A 23650-nucleotide genomic window follows, 5' to 3' on the forward strand; every position below is an offset into this window, starting at 1 on the left:
CTCCGTAAGCAGCATGCCCATGATCCGTGAGTTGCAAATTCATTCCTAGTGTCTTGTTTTTTTTACGATTTGGGTTTAGGAAGATTAACAAGGGTCTGCCGCAACAGGCCTTGACTTTGTTTTGTTTTGTTGCAGCGGTTTTTAAGAAGACAACCTCTTCGGTCTGCTGAATTTTTTCTGGAGTAGATTAAATTGTCTCTTGGGTGTTTGTTTGTTGTTAGATAGTATCCCGTGTGTGTTAGCTACCATTGTTTAAATAGCAAAGTGTGGAGTATTTTTGGATTGCCACAAGTAGCTAAAAGCTGTTGCAGCCGTGACTTTCCCCCCTGCTTGATTAAGTTTTGCTCTGTTGGGATTTGGATACTATGACAGCAGACCGTAACCTGCCATTTGCTGCTTTGCCTGTCACTGCATCTTGATACATTAGCCGAAGTGTGGTGTTGTCTTTTCTACGTTTTTTTTGGTTCCTTCACTGCTAAAACAGATATCTGAAAATATGTGTGCATTCGCTGAATAAATGGTTGGGTTTAATCGAATGTTTTGGCATTTTAACTTACACGAGCTTTGTAGCTGCGAAATCTCTTAGCAAAACAAAAAGAAGTTGCATTTTTCTGTTCTGTTTTTCTGTCTCGTGGTTGCTCCCCGAGTCTTTGCACCTAAGTTGCATGTTTAATTTGTGTTAAGGACAAGGAATGGAATGATTCAGTGCTGGTTTGGGGTGTTTGAAGTCTAAAAAACACTTGCATCGCATTCCCTGCTTGCTGGAAAATAAACCATCAGGTCACTGAGCCATTTTGCATGCATTTTTCCAGATTTCTGCATTAGTTCTTTCCATGCCTGAGTTCCCTCCCATGTCCTTGCTTGATTGGGATATCCAATTCATGTCTTGCTTGTTTGTTTACTTGGGTTAATGCATATGCTTGGCATGAATCTGGTTGGTCGAAAGTTTCTTGAAGTTGCGGCAATATTGCAGTCTAGAAAATGCAGAAATGTTTGTTGCAGAAATGTTTTGAAAGCTTGGCATGAAGTTGCTTGAGTTGTTCAGATTTGCATCTACAAGTTTCATGATGCAAAGTGAGAGGATTGTGTGATTGTTTGCTTGGATTTAATTGTGTTTGAAAGCTGTTTTTTTGGTGAAGTGCTGATTGCAGAAGCCTTGTCTAAATAAAATTGCAGAAGCTTAAACCATTACGTATGCATGCATGAAAGCTTTCAAAAATTACACTTTGGCCCCCCAAGTCTCCCCTTGTCCTACTATGGCCCAATCAATTGAATGATTTCCTCAATTTGGTCCTTGGTAGCTTTTAATTTTACAACTTCATTGCTTGTTTGTTTCAATTGACTACCATGCTTTGTTTCAATTGCACTTAATTCATGACTTTAGGGGCTTTATGACCAAGTGAGCTTGTGTTTGCCTATTTTCTTTAATTTTCCCAAATAAATTGGTACCTTGACCATTTCTTTTATTTTGGAGGATAAATAAGTGATTTCACTCCATTTAGGGCATCAACTCAAGGGAGGTATAATTTCTTTTATCTTTTTGTCTCTCCCCTATGTGATTCTACGTGTTATGTGAATATGCATGTCTACTTCGCTTTCCTTGCCTTTCCTTAATTCCTTGCATTTATTTCATTTACTTTTGCTTTTATTTAAGTTATTCATTGTGGGGTATGTGTACACCTCTTGGCTTGTAATAGATAGGGCTTGGCGAGCAATTCGGTCCATTTCCCCTTCCCCTTTTGTTGCCTTTCTTTAATTCCTTTCATTTATTTCATTCACTTTTGCTTTTTATTTAAGTTATTCATTATGGGGTATGTGTACACCTCTTGGCTTGTAATAGATAGGGCTCGGAGAGCATCTGGTCCATTTCCCCCTCCCCTTGGTTGCTTGCTTTTGTTGCTACATGTTTAAGTGCTTTATTAGGCTCTTGCATCTAGTCGAGCATGCTAAGTGTTATGTGCTACGTGTTTATAAGTGATTTGCATGTCTACTCGTTTTTTTATAGTGTGGCTGAATGGAATGGATGAATGTACGTCACCACACTAGTCCAACGCTAGTTGTGGCTTCTTTTGTCGTTTCCACTAGTCTAGTTGTGGAATTCATAGAAAGGGCTAGTCCAACGCTAGACCCAATAGGATTTTTCCTTTGTTTTTCATTAATGCATTATTTGCCTGTTCACTACATATCATGCATTTTTCCTTAGTTTTATCATCTGGCATGCTCCTCGATTCCCCTTTCCCCTCACTTTAGGTCTTGCATCTCATGCTAGTTAGGGTACATTTGCCTGAAGAGTCCCCTTAAATATGGGATATAGACGAGTGTGGCTTTTTCTAAGCCTTAGCACGCTTATATTCCCTCTATCAAAGGAAAAATCAAGTCACAAAGTTAAGAGTCCCCGTACCCGTCTTGATGCATTCCTATAGGATTCATGCATTTCATTCATTCACTATCACTTACTTTATATTCCATTCCTCTTTCTACCTTCTCACTTCACACTACTTTCATTTTACACGTTTTATTCAACTACTTACACTCTATACCATATCACTCGCACACATGCACCTTATGGCATTTTTCACCTTATTATTCTTTACTTACTTTACCTTATAAAGACATTTGCACACCCCCACTTATATCTTATTACTTTTATCATTTTTCTCACTTCACACAAACTCACACTTTCACATGGCATGCATTCCACTCATTTTTACGTCATTTAGGATTACGTGTGACCTCTCCAAAGGATCATTATTGGGCTTCACAATTAATGTGATTGGCCCCACTCAACCTTTGAAGAGAAATTTCCCCCATGTCCCCCTAGATCTAGGTTTTTGCATTCATATAGACATATCCAATACGCGATACATACCTTGGGTAGAAAAATTAGGGAAAATTGGTTTAAGTCACGCAACTAGCCTTGGCTAGGTCGAAGGGGTGCCTTGGATTTTTATCCTTGCCTTCCCCTTCGTCAAATGTGACCCCCGATCCCTCTTTTGGTTACGTAGACCCAAAAGTTCTCTAAAAGGGTTTATTTACTTTTCAAAAACAAAAATCATTTTTGGGTGACTTGGTACACCCTAACTCTATACCAAGTGGCGACTCCATTTTTGATACAAAAATCCCTTTTTGAACTTTATATGGCCAAACCGTCGCATTATTAAGTCCCATGGCCTTTATTTTCATTTTGCACACGTTCACACACACTACACACTCACATCTCACACCACACATCAACACTATCACATTCGAAAAGTGGGGCGCGACAGTTGGCGACTCCACTGGGGACTTCCTAAGTGGGTCCAGGCATTTGACTTAGCCATTCGTTTCCCTTTTCTACCCTTTTTATGTATAGCATGTGGATATTAGGGTTGCATTTTCCCTTTTTAGGACTTTTTGTCTCACGTACGTCTCAAACTACTCCCTCGCTCACGAATGTATGATTGGTTGATTGGATGTATGTTTACTTGTTTATCTCGCGCTTGCATTGCATTTGGGGGGGGGTGTGTGTCACCTTTAGAGCCTCACGTTGGTTCTCAACCCTTTCCCTCAAAATAGGGAACACTTCATACGTGCACGTTTACTTACTGTTATCCCATTTTATTTTATTTTTCGTGGGCTCTTTCCCACACCGCCTTGTAGGACTAGGAATGATTTCTCTGGGTATGTGGATGGTGTGCCTTGCGCCCATAGCAATACCTAGGGGATCGCTCGAGCCACCGACCGAGGGTCTTGGGATTGACGACCCATTCCCTTAGGTCTGAAGGCTTGGGGACCTTTTAAGCCTTATCGAGTCTAGTCACATTAGTGAACCCCAACCTCATGCATCCATGTTAGCATTTCCCTAGGATAGAGTCAGCCTCACCCTCTTTTAAGCATATTAGGCACGAGGGAAGGGGTTCCACCCCTTTTACTTGTTTTATTGTACCTCTTTTCTTAATTGCTCCCAATGTGTTATGTGTACTATCAATTGCACTAACCATTTCTTTGTTTTCTTGGCCTGCATTCATGTGCCGTAGCAATAAGAGGCCTCTTTGGCACTCTTTTAGTGACTTACCCACTAGATAACTCACATGTTTAAATTTCAGTTATTGCACTTAATTTTCAATAAGTACATTTCATTTTAGACCTTTTCCCCCCGATGCATTATTTATGTCCTTTAGGCCATAATTGTCACATATTTACATCGCTTTAATAACTGGCATCATGCATAAACCATAGAAAGGGAATGCCACATAGGGGATCCCGTGTTTAGGAATAAACCACCTTGTGTCTCGGATACTTAATCCAGTGAGACTTGCACGTTTACATTTTGTACCATCCAAAGGGGTAGTGCACAAGGTAAGGTAGGATCCGATCATTTTCGTAGAGTGATCTTTGGAATATGAGCATCTAATAATCACTTTTTGGCCATTTTATCAAAAATTGGTAAAAATCCCTTGCGTGAAGGACATTAATTTGAAGAAATTCACAAATGATTCCTCCTATTGAGACGATAAATAAATTGAGGCCAAAATTTGATTTTTAGAAGCTCATAGACTAATGCATCTCAATAATTTTGAAATCACCAATGGCCGGACAATTCAACCAATCCATTTTTGCCAATTCATTCAATAAATCATCAATTCATTTGACCAATTTACCCTTTTCAGGGTCACCTGGTCGATTTTGAATAAATCGTTAATTCATTTGACCGATTTACCCTTTTAGGGGCATTCGGCCGATTTTTGAATAGATCGTCAATTCATTTGACCAATTTACCCCTTTTAGGGTCATCCGGTCGATTTTGAATAAATCGTCAATTCATTTGACCATTTTACCCTTTTTAGGATCATTCAATTTCATTCATTTGGCCAATGTACCCATTTTTAGGGCAGCCGAGCCGATTTTGAATAAATCAAGTTTCGTTCAATCTATTTGATCAATTTACCCTTTTAGGGTGATCTGATTAATTTTGGATAAATTAAATTCCATTCAATTCATTTGACCTAATCCGGTCGATTTTTAATAAATTGTCAATTTCATTTGACCAATTAGGATTTCAATGTCGAATTTCAAAATGGAAAACCTGGTCGATTTTGAGAAAAACATCCATTGCATCCAGCCATTTGATCAGTTGGAGTTTTGACCCGTGCTTCACTGAGAAAAGTTGTCAAAACGAATTCCAATCTCTTCGATAGGAAGTTCGTCAAGATCAAACCCGTGCGTATTTGCTAGTTCTTGTATCGATCAAAAGTGATCAATCCCTTCGGACGAGGTCCTCATTTTGACAAACGTCTCTTCTCATTCCAATGGGCCAAATTTTTCAAATCATTTTTCACTCAATCAAGTGATCGGATTCATCAGGTATTGTATAGTGCCTGCTCTGGAGGATTGCATTCTCATTCTAGGCCTACCCTTGGCACAAAAAGGGTCCCCCATAGGACATGCATACCGATTTTTTATTCTTACTTACTGACTCTGGGTATTTTCCTTTTTGTTTTTCCCCTCCCCTGCATTCATAAAAATATTTCAATAAGGTGAAAATATCTTGTCATATCTAATAACAATGTGAATTTGAAAATTCATTTGAAAGCGCTCGTGCAAAGCATCTAAGGGATTTCATTGAAAAAGGGGACATTAAGAGAGAAAATGTGTATACATGTGCAAAGAAATTTTGTAGAATTTTTCTCGTATGTATTGCTTTTAAATTTTTCAAACATCGGCAATAATGAAGCTTTTATTCAGCCAATTATTTGTTTGTATAATACTCGTGTACATTTCATTTTTTTTATTGAGCTCATTAAGAGATTTCATGATGAATTGTAAGAAATAAGACCGAATTGAGAGTTTTTCAACCTCCAGCCTGAAAATTCGCAAGTGTATGCTTTTTTAAAATCCTTGTGTACACTAGATTGCTGATCCGAGCTACACAATAAGAGTATTCAAAAATTAAAAAGGGTCACTCAAAAGGCCCAATGAGATACCTTTCTCCTTCACTTAATCCCAAAATAAAGTCAGTCACATTGATTGACAAATTGGGGCAACTTTTGCTTGAAAATGTTCAAGGTGTCTAATCTAGATTCAATTCACATCTAAGTGAAAGCAAAAATGTGCATTATTCTTGTTTGTTTTTAAAAATTTGGAATGATACTTCAAGCATTCTTTTCTCCACCTATACACATTTTATCATTTGCTCTCCCATTTGAGCCTTTAAAAGAATAATTTCGTTTCAAATAAGTGCCTAATGATCATTACCCTATATTGGGAAGATTTTCAAAAGGGAATGATTTCTCAACGAGCAATTTGTTTACTTGGTTGTCATGAGGCGTAAGAATGATGCTTTGGCCGTCGTTTCTACAACCTAAACACTGATCATCCCTTGCATCCTCATTTGAGCTAAAATTGGTGGTTCTTTTCGAGTGCACATATGATCGCACCCCACTTTGGGGAGGGAGATTGGAGAATTTTCCAAAAAAGGGAAAAGCAAAAATGCTAGAATAAAGAGAACCGCAATTTGGGGAAATTTGATTCCACTTGGGTTTCAATTTTGAAAGAAAAGAAAAAGAAAGAGATTTTGTCCACACGGATCACTTATGTCTCATAGATACGAATGAGCAAGGGTCTTCCTCAGTCAATTAATTCAGATACATGCACGAAATTTCGCATTAATGAAAGTTTCCTTTCAGAGTTATTGTAAGGAACGGAATAAAGGTCAGGCCCTCTTCTTTTCCGATCAAGCATCTATCCCTAGTTATCCTTTTTGAGCCTTCAGAATGAAATACTTCGTTTGGCAACCCCTGAGAATCGCAAACCCCACACTGGGGCAAGTAGAGTTGAAAAAGGAAAATTTCAAGAAGGGGAAAAAGTGAAAAGCCACGAAATCAAAAGCAAAAGAAGAAAAGAGAACCTCAGTTCAAAAATAAACTGAGGCAAATTTTGTGAAAGTTCAAAAGAATGGCAAAAGGCCGAAAAATCAAAGAAAATGAAAGTGAAAAGCCTCAAGTGAGCATAAACTGGGGCAAATCCTGATTTAACCCTAAAATAGGGTTGACGCAACAATGCGATCTCAGATTTTTCAAACCCCTTTTGAAATTCGCTTTCAAGCCTTAACTTTTCTAAGCACTCCACCTGACCCCATCACAAAAGCCGAAAGTCCTGACTTCTGTTCTTTGCAATGGCCCTGTCAAGGAAATTTCTGATGCCGGAAGTTTTAGCTGTATTTCTGAATTGTTTGAGTATGGGGTTGGCGCTACTCACCATGTGAAAATCCACCAAGAAAAGAAAAGGGAAAAGAGAGCGAATGCAAAAGAAAAATGCAAAAAGATTTGATGCTGAAAGTCTCTGGTGAATGTTGAGAAAATGCAAACAAATTCTGAGATCTTTGAGTTCAAAATAAGGGCAATATTGAAAAATGCGATCTTCGGTGCAATGTCCTTGAAAATTATTTCTTTAACTATCGTCTTCAAGCCACATTACAAGCTAATAAAGTCCATCGTTGACTTATTCCTTCATGACAACCCAAAGTGAGGATTATGCTCATAAAAATCCATCGATCACTCATGATCATAAGGGTATAACCAGATTTCACATGTTTAGCTATCGTTTCTACCCAAAATTTTGCAAGCCCATGAAGCTTATACGTTGACTAAGTTTTCTTAAGAAATAAGGGTGACAAACTCTTTGTTTTCACTAAGATGTGGTATTGAAGGGATTACATACCATCTGAGCACATGAATAAGACAAATCTTGACTTCCCATTTCCAAATCAGAAATAACGCCCATTACCCAAAGCTTCGATGCTAAGGTAAGGAAGAAATCTCTTGTAATTTGGCATTATTTTGAGGAATTCATCATGAAATTTTCTGTATGGTTTTAAGCAAGACGTTCAGTTTCTTACTTTGTTCAAGCAAATGGAAAGGCATCCAACCCAATTTTTTGCAATCAAATGGGCCCATACTGGGGCAAAATTTTTATTTGCAAGTCTTCACAAAATAAGCCCACACTGGGGCAAATTTTTATAGTCCATTTGAGAATTTCGTCAAAGACTCAAGCAAGACTTTCAAATCAATCACGCTACCTTTTTCTTGACAATTTGAGTGCATGTAAGCCCCCTGTGCAGGTATTCACAGTTGAAGTCGACGAAAAGCTTCTGAGTTGTGGAAGGCCGATGCTGAAGAAAGAGAAGAAAGAAGGGAAAAGGGCCCTACACTGGGGCAAATTATTTTTGGAAAAAGATTCTCTCGGAAAATCAGAAAAATTCAAAAGTCAAAAGTCAAAAATCAAGTTCAAATTCTTGTCTCTTGGAAAATCAAATTCAATTTTTTGACCAATTGGATGGCAGGACTGGGTCTTATCCCACTGACCATTCACAAACATTCCAAAGATCATGTTGGGCCTGGATTTTGGGCCGCCAACATTTCAAAGATCCTGTTGGGCCTGAGCTTTGTGCCGCCAACATTCTAAAGATCACGTTGGGCCTGGACTTGGTGCCGCCAACATCACTTTATCACGTTGGGCTTGGTTTTCGTGCCACCAACTTCACTTTATCACGTTGGGCCTGGATTTCGTGCCGCCAACATCTCAAAGACCATGTTGGGCCTGGACTTGGTGCCGCCAACATCTCAAAGGTCTCGTTGGGCCTGGACTTCGTGCCGCCAACATCATCAAGTTGGGCCTGGATTTCGTGCCGCCAACATTCTCAAAAATCTCGTTGGGCCTGGACTCGGTGCCGCCAACATCCCAAAGATCAAGTTGGGCCTGGACTCGGTGCCGCCAACATCTCAAAAAACTCGTTGGGCCTGGACTTCGTACCGCCAACATCACTTTATCACGTTGGGCCTGGATTTCGTGCCGCCAACATTCACAAGATCCCGTGGGTCTATCCCAATTTTACATTTCTGTCCGGGTCTATCCCGTGGGTCTATCCCAATTTTAAGTTTCTGTCCGAGTCTATCCCGTGGGTCTATCCCAATTTTAAATTTTTGTCCGGGTCTATCCCGTGGGTCTATCCCAATTTTACATTTCTGTTCGGGTCTATCCCGTGGGTCTATCCCAATTTTACATTTCTGTCCGGGTCTATCCCGTGGGTCTATCCCATTTAAATTTCTGTCCGGGTCTATCCCGTGGGTCTATCCCAATTTTACATTTCTGTCCGGGTCTATCCCGTGGGTCTATCCCAATTTTAAATTCTTGTTCGGGTCAGTCCCGTTTACATTCCTGTTCGGGTCAGTCCCGTTTCAATTCCTGTTCGGGTCAGTCCCGTTTAAATTCTGTTCGGGTCAGTCCCGTTTAAATTTCCTGTCAGGGGTCAGTCCCCATCGTTTGAGTAATTCGCAACCGAATAACACAGGTAAGTATTTGGTGTCTACTTCTTTGTCTCAAGTTTTTTCAAAACTCAGACAAAGAGGGGCAAACTGTAGACACCAAATTTTTGGTGTTTTATTATTTATTTATTTATTTGCTATTCGTTTTATTTGTTCTATTTTATTTGTCACATTAGTTTTATTCACTTTTAGTGTTAGTTATTTTAGCCATTTTAGCATAGAATTAAAAGAAAAATCATGAAAAAGGAAAAGTAGAAATTTTGTTTTGGCTTTATTTATCTATTTTAGTCATTTCTACTTAATTTATCTTCTATTTGGTTCATTTGGAAAAAAGAGAAAATGTGAAAAATGAGAAAAAATGAAAAAAGGAAAATGAGAAAAGTTGCATTTTTGTTTTTTTATTTTTATTTTTATCCAACGTTAATTAAGTTGTTTTTGTTATTATTATTATTATTATTATTATTATTCTTAATTAATTAGTTGTCAAGTCAAAAAAAAAAAAAAAAAAAAGAGAGAAAATGTCGCGGCATGCAAAGCTACAATTTTTGGCAGTTTGCAAGGGCATCACCTATGCTCATCGAAGGGCTGGAAGGCTAGGGCAGAATTGAACCTTCCATCCTCACCCTTGAGGTGAGGGTTGGCCGGGTATAAAAAGAGAAAGGGGAGAAAGCCGCAAGGGGGAGGATTTTTCGAGAGGAGGATATTAAAGTGACGGCGGACGTTTGAAAGGAGAGATCATCAGAGAGATTGAGAGTGGTGGGGGCTGAGTGAAAAGCTGAGATTGGAGAAGGGGAGGAAATAGAAGGAACGGCTAAAAGAAAAACTGAGAGCTGAGAGATTGAGAGTGGGGACAGCGAGAGAAAAACTGAAAGAGAGAGCTGGGGTTAGGGGTGATAGGAAGAAAAAGGGCTTAGAAGATCCAAGAAAACGAGAGAGGGAATCGGGGAGGCAAAGGGGACGGCTGAGAAGAAAAATCTGGAGCGGGTAAGAGGGAAGAAAGGATACGGCGGAGAGCAAGGAGGAACTGCCAACCCTCACGCCATTTAGCAGCTGCGGACCTTCATCAAGAAAAGCTCGCGTACCGTAAGTGGTTCTTCTTTCCTTTATTTCAGTATCTTGAAGCTTTCAAGCATGAATTTGTACGTGGGTTATTATGTGTATTCTGAATATGTGTGATGGAAAACCTATGACTCCAAAAAGCTGTTAACTTTCATGTTTTTCTTTCCTCCGTAAGCAGCATGCCCATGATCCGTGAGTTGCAAATTCATTCCTAGTGTCTTGTTTTTTTTACGATTTGGGTTTAGGAAGATTAACAAGGGTCTGCCGCAACAGGCCTTGACTTTGTTTTGTTTTGTTGCAGCGGTTTTTAAGAAGACAACCTCTTCGGTCTGCTGAATTTTTTCTGGAGTAGATTAAATTGTCTCTTGGGTGTTTGTTTGTTGTTAGATAGTATCCCATGTGTGTTAGCTACCATTGTTTAAATAGCAAAGTGTGGAGTATTTTTGGATTGCCACAAGTAGCTAAAAGCTGTTGCAGCCGTGACTTTCCCCCCTGCTTGATTAAGTTTTGCTCTGTTGGGATTTGGATACTATGACAGCAGACCGTAACCTGCCATTTGCTGCTTTGCCTGTCACTGCATCTTGATACATTAGCCGAAGTGTGGTGTTGTCTTTTCTACGTTTTTTTTGGTTCCTTCACTGCTAAAACAGATATCTGAAAATATGTGTGCATTCGCTGAATAAATGGTTGGGTTTAATCGAATGTTTTGGCATTTTAACTTACACGAGCTTTGTAGCTGCGAAATCTCTTAGCAAAACAAAAAGAAGTTGCATTTTTCTGTTCTGTTTTTCTGTCTCGTGGTTGCTCCCCGAGTCTTTGCACCTAAGTTGCATGTTTAATTTGTGTTAAGGACAAGGAATGGAATGATTCAGTGCTGGTTTGGGGTGTTTGAAGTCTAAAAAACACTTGCATCGCATTCCCTGCTTGCTGGAAAATAAACCATCAGGTCACTGAGCCATTTTGCATGCATTTTTCCAGATTTCTGCATTAGTTCTTTCCATGCCTGAGTTCCCTCCCATGTCCTTGCTTGATTGGGATATCCAATTCATGTCTTGCTTGTTTGTTTACTTGGGTTAATGCATATGCTTGGCATGAATCTGGTTGGTCGAAAGTTTCTTGAAGTTGCGGCAATATTGCAGTCTAGAAAATGCAGAAATGTTTGTTGCAGAAATGTTTTGAAAGCTTGGCATGAAGTTGCTTGAGTTGTTCAGATTTGCATCTACAAGTTTCATGATGCAAAGTGAGAGGATTGTGTGATTGTTTGCTTGGATTTAATTGTGTTTGAAAGCTGTTTTTTTGGTGAAGTGCTGATTGCAGAAGCCTTGTCTAAATAAAATTGCAGAAGCTTAAACCATTACGTATGCATGCATGAAAGCTTTCAAAAATTACACTTTGGCCCCCCAAGTCTCCCCTTGTCCTACTATGGCCCAATCAATTGAATGATTTCCTCAATTTGGTCCTTGGTAGCTTTTAATTTTACAACTTCATTGCTTGTTTGTTTCAATTGACTACCATGCTTTGTTTCAATTGCACTTAATTCATGACTTTAGGGGCTTTATGACCAAGTGAGCTTGTGTTTGCCTATTTTCTTTAATTTTCCCAAATAAATTGGTACCTTGACCATTTCTTTTATTTTGGAGGATAAATAAGTGATTTCACTCCATTTAGGGCATCAACTCAAGGGAGGTATAATTTCTTTTATCTTTTTGTCTCTCCCCTATGTGATTCTACGTGTTATGTGAATATGCATGTCTACTTCGCTTTCCTTGCCTTTCCTTAATTCCTTGCATTTATTTCATTTACTTTTGCTTTTATTTAAGTTATTCATTGTGGGGTATGTGTACACCTCTTGGCTTGTAATAGATAGGGCTTGGCGAGCAATTCGGTCCATTTCCCCTTCCCCTTTTGTTGCCTTTCTTTAATTCCTTTCATTTATTTCATTCACTTTTGCTTTTTATTTAAGTTATTCATTATGGGGTATGTGTACACCTCTTGGCTTGTAATAGATAGGGCTCGGAGAGCATCTGGTCCATTTCCCCCTCCCCTTGGTTGCTTGCTTTTGTTGCTACATGTTTAAGTGCTTTATTAGGCTCTTGCATCTAGTCGAGCATGCTAAGTGTTATGTGCTACGTGTTTATAAGTGATTTGCATGTCTACTCGTTTTTTTATAGTGTGGCTGAATGGAATGGATGAATGTACGTCACCACACTAGTCCAACGCTAGTTGTGGCTTCTTTTGTCGTTTCCACTAGTCTAGTTGTGGAATTCATAGAAAGGGCTAGTCCAACGCTAGACCCAATAGGATTTTTCCTTTGTTTTTCATTAATGCATTATTTGCCTGTTCACTACATATCATGCATTTTTCCTTAGTTTTATCATCTGGCATGCTCCTCGATTCCCCTTTCCCCTCACTTTAGGTCTTGCATCTCATGCTAGTTAGGGTACATTTGCCTGAAGAGTCCCCTTAAATATGGGATATAGACGAGTGTGGCTTTTTCTAAGCCTTAGCACGCTTATATTCCCTCTATCAAAGGAAAAATCAAGTCACAAAGTTAAGAGTCCCCGTACCCGTCTTGATGCATTCCTATAGGATTCATGCATTTCATTCATTCACTATCACTTACTTTATATTCCATTCCTCTTTCTACCTTCTCACTTCACACTACTTTCATTTTACACGTTTTATTCAACTACTTACACTCTATACCATATCACTCGCACACATGCACCTTATGGCATTTTTCACCTTATTATTCTTTACTTACTTTACCTTATAAAGACATTTGCACACCCCCACTTATATCTTATTACTTTTATCATTTTTCTCACTTCACACAAACTCACACTTTCACATGGCATGCATTCCACTCATTTTTACGTCATTTAGGATTACGTGTGACCTCTCCAAAGGATCATTATTGGGCTTCACAATTAATGTGATTGGCACCACTCAACCTTTGAAGAGAAATTTCCCCCATGTCCCCCTAGATCTAGGTTTTTGCATTCATATAGACATATCCAATACGCGATACATACCTTGGGTAGAAAAATTAGGGAAAATTGGTTTAAGTCACGCAACTAGCCTTGGCTAGGTCGAAGGGGTGCCTTGGATTTTTATCCTTGCCTTCCCCTTCGTCAAATGTGACCCCCGATCCCTCTTTTGGTTACGTAGACCCAAAAGTTCTCTAAAAGGGTTTATTTACTTTTCAAAAACAAAAATCATTTTTGGGTGACTTGGTACACCCTAACTCTATACCAAGTGGCGACTCCATTTTTGATACAAAAAACCCTTTTTGAACTTTATATGGCCAAACCGTCGCATTATTAAGTCCCATGGCCTTTATTTTCATTTTGCACACGTTCACACACACTACACAATCACATCTCACACCACACATCAACACTATCACATTCGAAAAGTGGGGCGCGTCAGGTGAGCCTAGTGATAGTCCTTTGGGCGAGAGACCTCGTGGAGCACTCCCAGTGATACCATACCAGATACGGCCAGGAGGGGCCGTCGTGCGTTGGAGCCCGTCTAACCGCTTTAGACGGTGCGAGTGTCGACATAAGTATGCCTACCCTAACGCTCTAGTGTTTGCGGTGGACGAGGAGCGTAAGGAGTTGGCCGGAGAGAATGCGAGACTTGAGGCCGAGGTGACCCAGCTTAGGGCGGCCAATGAGAGACAGACTGAGCGCATTGAGGGTCTGAAGTACGATGTGCTTGAGGCAGAGGATAGGGTTGATGACCTCTGCACTCAGCTTAGGGAAGCCCAAGAGCGCGAGACCAAGCTCGCTCGCAAGGTTAAGGCTCGAGCCGCCTCGATCCTGAACCTTTGCGCGGATGTGGCCGAGGGCGTGAGTGACGAGGACTCATGTGTAGGGCCTGAGACTGGGGTTGGATCCACTCTGTCGGGTGGGTCTCATAGCTCGTCGTCGGTCTAGGTCCTGACTTCTAGGGTTTGTTTTGGATAGTTTTGGTTTTGTACATAGGGCGGATAGGGAGAAGGGCCTTAGCTAATCATTTTGTACGGCTAGATTAGCTATGTGTATATTTCTTTTGTTGAGGCCATTCCCTTGGGGATTGTCCATGTTTTGTACTCGACTTGACTAAACTTGACTTGACTGCTTGTATATATGTGTGTTGTTTGCCTTGTTTGGAATGTATATATTTGTTTGGAAAAGTTTTGGGTTACTTACATGCATTGTTTTATATTGGTTTAGTACCATGGCCTAGATCAAGTAAAGTTATGGAAGGAACACGTAGTGGACGGGGACGTGGGCGCGGAAATAGACAACCCACACCGGATAGGGTACTGGGGAAACTGTGTGGTTGAATTAGTGAAGTTTTCTATTTATTGGTGTTTTTTCTGTTTTAATATGAACATAATTGTGTGACTATCTATGATGATTGGAAATGGTATGTAATGACTCTAGGAGGTGGAAAAAGTGATTAATTGCAACCAATTTCTGTTTGGAAGAAAAATTGACAAGTTAGGGTTTTTGTGAAGAACATTCCGCCCGGTTTTGTAGCTCCTAGTTAGAGGCCGAATTGGCCTTAGCTTAAAACATAAACGTTGTAGAGAATGACATTTTAGAGGTGCCTACAAAATTTCAGGTCAATCGGAGTAGTGTATAATGAGAAAAGTCGAAATTACCCTTGCTGTCTTGGTTTTATCCGAATGTAAGAATTACGCCTGTAATTGGTTGTTTTGGCTGGAATTGCTTTGGAATTGGTTGTTGAGGTCTTCTGATTAAATGTAGCCCTATTTCTAAGCTTTCGGGTGGCATTGGAATTTCTGGATTTGGACTTGTGTAGGCTGAGTTATGATGTTTACACCAGAATGCATTTTGTGAATCTGTTTTTACGGTTTTGATGTAGTATCTTGCATTTTTGACCTGGTTACACTCAAAACTGGGTTGAGTGACCTTCTGTAATGTTGTATCCCTGTCTTTTAGCTTCGAAACGGTGTATCGTACACCTTCATCCGGTAATCGTGGTGCCTTTGGTGCCATTACCGTAAAAAGAGGTCAAAAACTGTTTTTTTTCAGGGCCAAAGCTAATTGCATTTCCGAATTTTCTGGTTTCCTCTAATGTGTGTGTATGCTTATGGAACCCTATTGGGGTCATATTTGGCATTGGATTATGACTCGTTATCGAGTCTCATTGTGCTTGTTTGCATGTTTTAGGGCGTGACGGTGGTTCACGACGTTCTTGTGACGGAAGTGCATGAAACCGCATTTGCAAGCTTGGTGAGTGTACTACTCACTTGTGTGTTAATATATGGCTTTGATACATGAACTTGGTTGCTTAAGTGATAGTATCTCACTGGGCAATTAGCTCACACCGTTCCTTTTGTTTTCCTTACAGGAATATGACTCTTTTTGGAATGAATCTTGATAGATGGTTGCTAAATGAACTAGATGAATATCTCTTTTGTATTGTATATGAAGTGGGACCCTAAATGTATCTTTAGGGCCGTTTTCACTTTAATTTGGCAAACCAAACATATAGTAACTTTTGGATTACTTTTGTATGCCATTGTGGCTTGTAATTGCAAAATGTCAAGTGTATATGTGTTTTAACGTTTGGTTGGGTTCTGACGGGTCGGTTACTATTCATGGCCGACTCCGGATTTCATTTTTTTTTATTTTGGGTTATTTTGCCATTTTGACTTGGTTACGCACGTTTGTAAGTTCCGGAACGCAATAGATCGCTCGAAACTGCACCGTTAGTCCTGGCGAGAGCTGGGTAGGCAGTCCGCTAACCCCTTTGGTTCGCCTTTGGGGAAGGTGGGGCTGTCACAGGTGGTATCAAAGCCTAGGTTTGAATTAGCCTGGGTGTAATAGAAATGCTCGATGTGAGGGTTCTTTATTTATGGCCTTTAAGCTTATTTATGGTTAATTACTCTTTTGGTGTAGGATGGCCGGACAGGGTGAGCCTAGTGATAGTCCTTTGGGCGAGAGACCTCGTGGAGCACTCCCAGTGATACCATACCAGATACGGCCAGGAGGGGCCGTCGTGCGTTGGAGCCCGTCTAACCGCTTTAGACGGTGCGAGTGTCGACATAAGTATGCCTACCCTAACGCTCTAGTGTTTGCGGTGGACGAGGAGCGTAAGGAGTTGGCCGGAGAGAATGCGAGACTTGAGGCCGAGGTGACCCAGCTTAGGGCGGCCAATGAGAGACAGACTGAGCGCATTGAGGGTCTGAAGTACGATGTGCTTGAGGCAGAGGATAGGGTTGATGACCTCTGCACTCAGCTTAGGGAAGCCCAAGAGCGCGAGACCAAGCTCGCTCGCAAGGTTAAGGCTCGAGCCGCCTCGATCCTGAACCTTTGCGCGGATGTGGCCGAGGGCGTGAGTGACGAGGACTCATGTGTAGGGCCTGAGACTGGGGTTGGATCCACTCTGTCGGGTGGGTCTCATAGCTCGTCGTCGGTCTAGGTCCTGACTTCTAGGGTTTGTTTTGGATAGTTTTGGTTTTGTACATAGGGCGGATAGGGAGAAGGGCCTTAGCTAATCATTTTGTACGGCTAGATTAGCTATGTGTATATTTCTTTTGTTGAGGCCATTCCCTTGGGGATTGTCCATGTTTTGTACTCGACTTGACTAAACTTGACTTGACTGCTTGTATATATGTGTGTTGTTTGCCTTGTTTGGAATGTATATATTTGTTTGGAAAAGTTTTGGGTTACTTACATGCATTGTTTTATATTGGTTTAGTACCATGGCCTAGATCAAGTAAAGTTATGGAAGGAACACGTAGTGGACGGGGACGTGGGCGCGGAAATAGACAACCCACACCGGATAGGGTACTGGGGAAACCGTGTGGTTGAATTAGTGAAGTTTTCTATTTATTGGTGTTTTTTCTGTTTTAATATGAACATAATTGTGTGACTATCTATGATGATTGGAAATGGTATGTAATGACTCTAGGAGGTGGAAAAAGTGATTAATTGCAACCAATTTCTGTTTGGAAGAAAAATTGACAAGTTAGGGTTTTTGTGAAGAACATTCCGCCCGGTTTTGTAGCTCCTAGTTAGAGACCGAATTGGCCTTAGATTAAAACATAAACGTTGTAGAGAATGACATTTTAGAGGTGCCTACAAAATTTCAGGTCAATCGGAGTAGTGTATAATGAGAAAAGTCGAAATTACCCTTGCTGTCCTGGTTTTATCCGAATGTAAGAATTACGCCTGTAATTGGTTGTTTTGGCTGGAATTGCTTTGGAATTGGTTGTTGAGGTCTTCTGATGAAATGTAACCCTATTTCTAAGCTTTCGAGTGGCTTTGGAATTTCTGGATTTGGACTTGTGTAGGCTGAGTTATGATGTTTACACCAGAATGCATTTTGTGAATCTGTTTTTACGGTTTTGATGTAGTATCTTGCATTTTTGACCTGGTTGCACTCAAAACTGGGTTGAGTGACCTTCTGTAATGTTGTAGCCCTGTATTTTAGCTTCGAAACGGTGTATCGTACACCTTCATCCGGTAATCTTGGTGCCTTTGGTGCCATTACCGTAAAAAGAGGTCAAAAACTGTTTTTTTTCAGGGCCAAAGCTAATTGCATTTCCGAATTTTCTGGTTTCCTCTAATGTGTGTGTATGCTTATGGAACCCTATTGGGGTCATATTTGGCATTGGATTATGACTCGTTATCTAGTCTCATTGTGCTTGTTTGCATGTTTTAGGGCGTGACGGTGGTTCACGACGTTCTTGTGACGGAAGTGCATGAAACCGCATTTGCAAGCTTGGTGAGTGTACTACTCACTTGTGTGTTAATATATGGCTTTGATACATGAACTTGTTTGCTTAAGTGATAGTATCTCACTGGGCAATTAGCTCACACCGTTCCTTTTGTTTTCCTTACAGGAATATGACTATTTTTGGAATGAATCTTGATAGATGGTTGCTGAATGAACTAGATGAATATCTCTTTTGTATTGTATATGAAGTGGGACCCTAAATGTATCTTTAGGGCCGTTTTCACTTTAATTTGGCAAACCAAACATGTAGTAACTTTTGGATTACTTTTGTATGCCATTGTGGCTTGTAATTGCAAAATGTCAAGTGTATATGTGTTTTAACGTTTGGTTGGGTTCTGACGGGTCGGTTACTATTCATGGCCGACTCCGGATTTCATTTTTTTTTATTTTGGGTTATTTTGCCATTTTGACTTGGTTACGCACATTTGTAAGTTCCGGAACGCAGTAGATCGCTCGAAACTGCACCGTTAGTCCTGGCGAGAACTGGGCAGGCAGTCCGCTAACCCCTTTGGTTCGCCTTTGGGGAAGTTGGGGCTGTCACACCATTTAGTTTAGTCAATCAGGGTGAGCAAAGGAAATGCAATTTTCAGCTATATTGTAAAGCATAGAATACAATTACATTGAACTGTTAATTCCATGAGGTAATATACATGAGAGCTTAACGACAAATCATAGAGTCACCAAGTATTAGAAGTTTGTGAAGATGCTAGCTAATGCTGGTATTGAACTCAGCAAAGTAAAGAGCTAATGTTGATTGTCAAAAATCTGGAAAATATGAACTTGATGAGTCTATGTTTCAAGCTGCCTAGAGTTCGTGGTAATTTCCAGCTTAGACGACTATCTTGTTGATGCTAATTTCTTTTAAAATTATCCTTAAATCTTCTTAGTTGGATGCTAGTTTGTTTTGCTATTGTGAGACCCCGAAATTTTACTTGTCTTTATAGCTCTTATTTGAACTTACTTGCCTTAGATTTCTGGTTGAATATGAGCCAAGGGAGTGAATTTTACTAAGAAAAGTTTCATAATCTCAATTTATTAGAAAATCTAGAAATTTTCACAGGAGGCTCTGCACAGTTTTGGGAAAAATTGGCTATAACTTCGTATAGGAAAGTCGGAATTGAGTTCCGCTTGTTGTGTTTGAAACTAGACTCATAGAGCTTCCTATGGTGTAAAATTTAGAGTTTGATTCAATCTCTAAAAATTCTAGGAAATTGGCAAAGTTGACTGACAATTCTGCCCTGCACAAGTAAACATAGGAATGTTGTAGTAGCTTATGGCTCATTTTGAACCAACTCATGAACTAAATCTCTTTGAGGTGTCTTCTAAAGATTCTTAGTATTTGAAGTCTAATTTTTAACAAGCCAAGTTTATAAATTTTTGATATTTATAACTCAAGTTATGAGTTTTCTAAAGGAAGGGCATAAGTTAGGGTTTTTGTGCATACTAGGGTTTTGGTGTGTGTTCCTGTGTGCATTTTGGTAGTATGATTGTGAGGACTTGTAAAATCCCTTATATTTTTTTAAAAATTCCCTTTTATTTGGAATATATTATTTTACAATAGTTTTACTACTCATTCAGTTCCTCAATAGTTACAATTAATCATAGAACCAAGGGTTTTCCCTTTACTTTCATCATTAAGGTAAAATAGGATTTTTACGTCTTTTGATAGTGTGATTAATTGGTGAGGTATGTGTACTAAATTTGGTGGATAAGAAGAAGTATTAAGTAAGAGAAAGTGTGTGATTAGAAGTGCTAATAATAAGTTAGTGAATCATAAGTTAAAACACAATTGCAAAAGAGTTAAGGAAAATAGGTTTGAACCGACGTGCGCCGTTTGTTACCGGTGGAGTACCGCACTTGACCAATACTTTCTTACCATAATCTCCTTGTTTTATTTTATTTTTCCTTTACCTAATTTTATCTTAAGATGGCCAAAATTTTTGACCAAAAATAAGAAAGAAAAAGAACAAAAATAGAGCAACAAGTGGTGGTCATCAAGTCAACTTTGACCAAAGACCATTCTAGTCTTTATCTTGTAAACTCTCGTCAAAGGCTATTCATTTTCTTCCTCCCTTGGCTGAACTAGAGAGAGAAAAGAGAGGAGAAACTTCACATTTCATCTTGGGTTTTGATTGATTAGGAGAGAAATCAACAAGAACCACAAATCTAAACCGATTAAACTTCCAACAAGGTGACAAGGAAGCTTTGGGTGCAGTAATTTTGCTTGAGTGGCCTTGATGTTGTCTATTTCCTTGAGGTTTGAAGGTATTAAGCTAAGAAACTCTTTTTCTCTCTCTTATCTTGCATTTATTGGATAGATGACTTGAATCTTAGAAGTTTTATGGATGATAACCTAGATTTGTGAAGATTGATGGAATTTCAGCCTAGGGTTTCATTTTCCAGCTTTAATGTTTAAATTCCAGCCTTGATATGCATTTTCCAGCCATGAGATGAACTTGATAGTTTTGATATGAGATGGTTTAACTTTGATGTGAACTTTTAAGCTTTGGTATATGGTTTTCCAGCTTTGGTTGAATTTCCAGCTTTAGTTATAAAATTCCAGCTTTAGTAGTGAAATTTCCAGCTTTGATGATGAACTGCCCTATTTCTGACCAGCTTTATTCGTCCATGTTAGAGGCCGAATTAGGCTTAAGTCAAAACATGAAAGTTGTAGTAAATGGTGTTTTATATCTGCCTGTAAAATTTCAGCTCGATCATAGCATTGTATCATGTGAAATGACCGGAATACCCCTGACAGCCAAAAGCCTCATTTCATGGACAGTTTTGAAATTTCACAACTTTGGCCTCGTTTTCACCTTGATCCGTATCAAATCAGCCTTTGACCAAAACATAAAACTTTTAACCCTATGTTTCAGCTTTCCAATGCATCAGAAATCTCCTCAATCAGAATTATGTAGCCTAAGTTATTGTCATTTGAATTCAGTGCTGACAACCATACTGACAAGAACATTCTGGTTCTGAAATCTATAAATTCAACCTGGATAAACTGTGAATTGGGTTGAGTTATCTTCATGAAAGTTGTAACCCTTTGTCTTAGCTTAGAAATGGTATAAATGTTACACCAATCTGATAAACGTACCTCTGGTTGTGACCAAAATGCTATGAGATGTCGAATCTGCCATTTAGCCTTTTGACTTCAACACTTGATTTCCGATTGTATTATTAAACTTATGTTGTAATTGGATGATTTTAGAGCCTAATAGAAGGGCTATGGTGGTAACATTGCTTGTGTGTGACTTTGGGACTGATTTGAGAAAAATAAAGAAGCCATAAATGGCTGAAAAATAGATAAATCCAAAGGGCGTGCTGCCCAAATTTTCACTTAAGGGTTAGGGTTATGTACTCGCGACTTGAGCAAAGAATTGAGGTCGAATGGGACTTGGATCATCTATGGTATTTGAGTTTTTGTGGTCAAGATATATAAGTTGAAAGTTGCCGGAACTCGTACCCTTGAAAAGTGAATGCAGTGACTCTTTCAAAATACGATTTTTCCTAGTCTTTGATATCAAGTGTAACTTCTAAAGTCGAAACCACTTCTTGATCATAACTAAACGAGCGAGCATGAATTTTTCGGAATTTGATAAGTATCTTGAATACTACTTAAACGAGTTGCATTTACTTATGTTTCGAACTCTAGAGAGTTTTACATTCGTAAATGATATTTTATCGCAGATTTGAACTCCACACAAGGAGTAATACCTGAACGTGAATCGAAGAAGCACTAAATCTTTGGTGAGTGCTTCCAAATACCTGATTGAACTGGATACTTGTTTTCAATACTTGACCAATGTGATTTAATGATATGCAATTTGTTGGATCGGGCAAGAGTGTACTTTATCGCACTTGCCCTAATATGATATATACTTGTTTATTGTTGCAATTGATTTGATATACTTGTACTTGACTTGTAAGTGCTGAGCGGCAGCATGTACCACACTCAATGTGAGTGGGGGATGCCTCTCATTCCCGTCTCCGTACTTTTATTTTGATTTAGTCAATTGGAGATGTTATCTCATCGACTTCTTAGGGACCCAAACCCCACTGGCTAGTTAATCGAGTCGAGTCGGCAAGGGTTTGGTCAATTAGATAACGAACCATGGGTATCTAGTGTTGTCAAGTGGAGGTTATCTCATCGACTAATCAGTATACTCGAGTATTACCACCAGTATTTAGTTGGTGTTCGAGCCCGGTAAGGGGGCTGAATGGTGGACGGATTGGAGTTAAGCGAAGTACTATTAGATTGGTTACTTTACTTGAAAGTTGACGGAGTGTTAACTAATATTTGATCAAGCTCTGGTGAAGCAATGGAAACTTGGCTTCTGAGAGCCATTCGTATCCTTATACTTTGAAATGATTATTGCTTATTGGATTATTGTTTCTTTTGAAAAACAAAAACACTTTACACTCGCTCATTTTGAGATTTGCTACTTGAAGTGTTATTGCTCACTTTTATGAACTTTTCATGCTTATTACTTTGCTATGTGATACTTGTACTTTTAAATAATGGTCAACTTGCTATTTGGAACCTTACTAGGCTTTTAGCTCATTCCACGCCATTTGTTTTCCTTACAGGGGATACGAGCGAGGCATGAGATTTGTACAGACTAGCGTAGTCTAGTTTTTGGATTTTGCAATTGTTCTCGCACTAACACCTGACTAGAGTTGATTTTAGTTGGATTGTAATTACTTTAACGTTTTGGACGTGTATAAACCTTGTAGTTGGATTTGAACATCAATGTATATGTTAAGTTTGAGATTGATGTTTCATTTCTTCTCTATGGACGTGGTATCTTTCTCGAGTTACGCATGAGTGAGTCATGGCAAGAGTTGGGCAGGCAACCCGCCAAACCCTGGGGTACGCCCTAGGGGGAGATGGGGCCGCCACAGCTATTGTGTAGGGTATAATTATTTTTTTCTTTTTCAGCACAAAGAATAAAATTGAAAATGAAATGTATTGTGGTACACTCCATGAGGATTTAGTTGGCATACGAAGTGCAATAAAAATAACAGAAGATTTTCCTTGCATTACTTGAACTCGAGGGTCCTTATTTTAATTTCCTAACATTCACCAATGTCTTACACTTAGTAATAGATGGTGTGGACTAAGAAAAGAGTAACATTCACATTGGAATTTGTAGGTGCACTTCCTTATTGCTGCATGAGAATATATGGTAATAGGAACGGGTTTCAGATTAGACTTCATTAGGCCATAAATGAAAACACAATTGAGGAATGAGGTATAGCCTTCAGTTTCTTGTTACCTTCCTCCACCCCCTACCCTTGGAGAGATGAGAATCTTTCATGGAACTTCAAGAACTAAAATCTAGACTTGATAGCAATGGTTTTCTTATCCAAGATGATAAAATCTATAGGATTTTGCAGGATTGTTTGCTTGAAGCTCTAGAGCCTAATGTTACCATTAAGAAATTTGATTGATAAGGAATTGAACACTAACATTTCTGATTTTGGATTAGAAAAGCTCTTGAATTTAGGAAAGCCACATAACA

General features: G+C 39.4%; 2 long non-coding RNA genes across 2 annotated transcripts; both read left to right on the top strand.

Moving 5' to 3' along the window:
- The first annotated feature begins 10146 nt into the window (after positions 1-10146).
- Positions 10147-16053, top strand: LOC140038709 (uncharacterized). Its single transcript, XR_011842278.1, has 3 exons — positions 10147-12047; positions 15548-15610; positions 15729-16053. It is a non-coding gene; the product is annotated as an uncharacterized lncRNA (long non-coding RNA).
- Positions 16054-17813: 1760 nt separating this feature from the next.
- LOC140038710 (uncharacterized) lies at positions 17814-18443 on the top strand. Its single transcript, XR_011842279.1, has 2 exons — positions 17814-18110; positions 18229-18443. It is a non-coding gene; the product is annotated as an uncharacterized lncRNA (long non-coding RNA).
- Positions 18444-23650: the final 5207 nt, after the last annotated feature.

Source organism: Coffea arabica, chromosome 3e, assembly GCF_036785885.1.
Source record: "Coffea arabica cultivar ET-39 chromosome 3e, Coffea Arabica ET-39 HiFi, whole genome shotgun sequence".
Lineage (NCBI taxonomy): Eukaryota > Viridiplantae > Streptophyta > Magnoliopsida > Gentianales > Rubiaceae > Coffea > Coffea arabica.